Genomic DNA, 4540 nt, shown 5'->3' on the forward strand with positions numbered 1-4540 from the left:
GCCCTGGGGCTGAAAATGTTCAAGAGCCTATTATAAGAGAAGCTGTGACCAGTGCTGTGTGGATGTGACTGGAGCAACATGGATGTGTATACCCCTTGCACTCAGCCCAATGTCTCCTCAAATATAGAAAAATAGAAAAATAGCATAATTTTGTGAGAAACGATAAAAACTATTTTTATACATGTTTTAAGTCCGACTGTGTAGTCAGTTAGGCAGATGATTGTCATCATGTTGTCATGACGGTGGGACTATTTTTATGTGGAGGCCTAAAGATGTACAGTTGTTCCAGCTGCACCATTGTTAGTCTGGGGAAAACTACAACTGCACCATTTAGTACTTTGAAATACTAAAATAAAAGCTGCAATGCCAAACCAGAAATCTCATCCCTTGGTTACACTGACATCATGCACCTGACAATGTTTATGATAAACAGTTTGTCTCGCTAATAAAACATACAGATGTGTAGCCTTACCTGGTTTATTGCATATGAAACCCTCTGACCTCCCCCCATTGTCTCTAATAATTTACTAATAACTACTACCTGCACAGCCTGGCAGCTCTCTCGTTCACAGTTGGGTATTTCTGCATATTACTCTGTCTTTCTCCCTCTTTATCATTCTTCCCGCACCCCTCTTTTCTTGTCCCAGAACTCCTCCGACTACACTATGTGGCTTAGGGGAGGTCCTCGGCTGATTTCTCATACTCTTACTGAGGATTGTTCCAAAATGTTATCCTTTTCACAGTTGCAAGAAAAATACCCTGAACTTACTATACCGTTATTTACATATTACCAACTAAGGAGTTATGTTTCTAGCGCAATCTCTCATTTGGTTAATACCGATGTTCTTAATGAATTGGACCCCTTGGTAAGAAATTTGGGTGGTAGGATGTGCTCTACCTCATTATTGTATTCCTGTCTTAGAAAATGACTTGATTTAGATACTTTACAAACGGGAATGGAAAAATGGAGCACAGATTTACCTAATGTTTCCCTCACTTCACTTCTAACTACATTCACCCGGCCCAATAAAATACTAGTGTCTGCCTCCTACGTGGAGATGCAGTACAAGTTATTACATAGAGAGAGATTATTACACCCTGAAATTGCGGATGCTAGTGGGCACTTCCTCTGACTCACAGTGTTTTAAGTGTGCTGCCCCGGATGCAGACTTACTCCATTGTCTGTGGAGCTGCCCAGAGGTAAATATATTGTACAACTGTGTGTCTGTACATAAAAGACACTTATAATATTCCTGTCACTCTCACACTGGAATGGGCCCTTTGGGACATATACTTGACCCCGGTACAGGCCAGACCCCAAGGTGGCCAACGAATATTGGCCCTCATTCCGAGTTGATCGCACCAAGCAACTTTTTGCTGCTGGTGCGATCAACTAATCTCCGCCTATGGAGTGTATTTTAGCATAGCAGGGCTGCGTTCGCTCGGGCAGCCCTGCTATGCTAAAAAAGTTTCCTGCAAAACAAGACCAGCCCTGGACATACTTACCCTGTGCGACGGACCCAGCGATGATGGGGCTGGCTTTGATGTCATACCTCCACCCTCCATTCGCCTGGACACGCCTGCGTTTTACTTACCACTCCCCGAAAACGGCAGCAAACGGTAAGTTGATGCCCCGGAATGCCCTCTTGCTGCCCATCTTCTTGCAGTCGCCGCTGCGATCGCTTTCTTCTCTGTCAGCATCCCTCTGTCACCGGGCAATGATGCGCAATGCGCCCGCCACGTATGTGCATTCCAGACCCGTTTGCACTCTAGCGAATAATCGTTGCGCGTGAACGGGTCGGAATGACCCCATTGTTAGCTAAATTACCGGTAGCAGTTAGGAAAACCATTTTATCTCAATGGATCTCCTCTGACACGTTGGCCTTACCTTCATTTTTACCTAGAGTTTCCTATCTGTTCCAAATGGATTGGGTAGAGATGTCCCTTAACACTGAAAAATGGGCAGAATCTTTTTTTGATATATGGTTACCTCATGTTAAATCTTTGTCACCCCCTCTTCGGGATTCCCTGCGGAAAGCGGTGTCTCTAACCTCGTGGTATAACCTAGCAATACTTACAGCAGGTCATCCTCCATTCTGACTATTCAGATTATATTGTGTCTCTTCCTCTGCACTTTTTTGTATACTGCTTGAATTACTAGCGTCTGTATGTTTCCTGCTTATTAGACATCTGGATATGTGTTTCGCATGTTTCCTTAATTGTTTAATGTGCTGCTGATACAATGTGCTTTCTCAACCTGTTTTTTATTCATCATGCTATGCTACAGTATTTTTGTACTTTTGTGTTCATTTCTCCAATAAAATATTGTTGAAAAAAAGATGAATTAAGTCTGGAGAAGTGATAAATGGAAGGTGATAACGCACCAGCCAATCAGCTCCTGTCATTTTTCAAACCTGTAATGACTGGCTGATGCGTTATCACCTTCCACTTATCATTCCCTTATCACTTCTCCAAGCTTAATACATCTGCCCTATTGTCTTAGGGGGTCATTCCGAGTTGATCGCACGTAGCAACTTTTTGCTGCTCGTGCGATCAACTTGTCACCGCCTATGGGGGAGTGTATTTTAGCATAGTAAGGCTGTGATCGCTTGTGCAGCCCTGCTAAGCTAAAAATGTTTCCTGCAAAACAAGACCAGGGTCAGACCTACTTACCCTGTGCGACGGATCCAGCGACGAAGTTCCCGAGATTGACATCAGACATCCGCCCTCCAAATGCCTGGACACGCCTGTGTTCGGATCTCCACGCCCAGAAAATGGTGAGTAGACACCCCGGAACGCCTCCTCGCTGTCAATCTTCTTGCGATCACTTTCTTCTTTGTTCTGGCCGCTGCCCGGCGACAGCCATCGTCGAGCAATGACGCACGTGCGCATTGTGTCTGCTGCACATGTGCAGTTCTGACCCATTTGCATCGCAGCAAAGAACCGCTGCATGCGAATTGGACGGAATGGCCCCCTTAGTTCTCCCAAATTACCACCTATGACAACATCTCATATTGGGTGGCATTTTGTAGCAATTCAACTGTTGAATAGGGAGTGAACTTATTATTTATTGTTAAATTGCTGATTTATCTTTTAAAATACCTAATTTTTAAGGGAACAGAAGTGATATTTTCAAAAGAAGTAAATTACATTTCTAATCTTTAGTGCAGTTCTGGCTGGTGATCTGCATCAAATAAGTGGATAATGATTAATAGCTTAGTAATCACATAAATACAAAATGTATTATAGATATCAATAATTCCATCTCCAAGAGACACAGTTATTTCCATGCAAGATAATATGTTTTTCTGCTTAGTAGATAAGGTTAATTCTCTATCACAGCTGGTTCTCTAAATCTCAGAAAGCATTACATGGACAAGGGGGGAATGGTTACAGAGAAATGGATGTCTATGTATTTTCATGAACCACACAATATCAACAACACGGATCACATAATAACAGATGTTCCAATGGATAAAATCTTTGTATAATGCATAGAGCATTTCTGTGAGATGTCTGCCACAAACTAATTCCAAGTTCCTCTGAAATAGTACATGGATATAAAATGTTGTAGTGCACAACTTTCTATAGGGAAATAAACTTGGCATGCTCACCAACTACTCATAACAGGCATTGGGGTTATTAGAAAACATATGAATATGTATTTCAGGCATCTGTGTCAAATTGCTACATTTGTAGCAAATGCCTACAGTAGTGAGTATTTTTTCTCAATGGAGCGGAGTATAGCGGTTTGATTTGACCTTGGAGATAGAGAAGAACTTGAAGTACAGTAACTTTATTGCACACTGATTGCTTTAACAGTGAATACATTTTACAAAGGTTTTCAATTTGGGAGAGGTATAGCATCAAGAGCTAAGATATTTTCACTAGAATTGTGTAGTATTATTTACTCCATGGTTTAAGGCATTACAGATAAAAAGAAGCAGCATATTTTCATCATATGTACTATGACATTATCAAATGTTAACAGATGTTTGACTAGGACGTTTGCTTAGATAATATTCTAAAATGGATACAGTATATGTGATTGGCTTTGAGTTAAAGATGATTTGGGTCACATACAGACTCTCTTTTTAGTGTTTAAAACATTTTATTAAAGATGCTTTAGAACAGATTTGTGACAGTATAATAATCTGACTTAATATAGCATAAATTTTCAAATGTTGTAAAACATAGTAGTAATTTACATTATGTACTATAGAGATGTAATAAAATGTAACATCATGTAAGAAAAAATATGAATACATACATTTAACAGGGGATCAGACAAATTAAATACCTCCCATTCCACCCCCCACCCAGTTTCCCGATACAGCTGGATAAATACTCTTAAATAATAAGGAAAAATACAAATGATAATCCTTAGATCATGTTTCGATATATATATTCCGGTCAGTAGTTTCAAATAATTTTAATACATGAGATTGAGTGGGTGGATCCAGAGATTTTATATATATATATATATATATATATATATATATATACACACTCCATTTTTCATAGTATTTAATTATTCCTT

The sequence above is a fragment of the Pseudophryne corroboree genome, chromosome 1, assembly GCF_028390025.1.
Source record: "Pseudophryne corroboree isolate aPseCor3 chromosome 1, aPseCor3.hap2, whole genome shotgun sequence".
NCBI lineage: Eukaryota > Metazoa > Chordata > Amphibia > Anura > Myobatrachidae > Pseudophryne > Pseudophryne corroboree.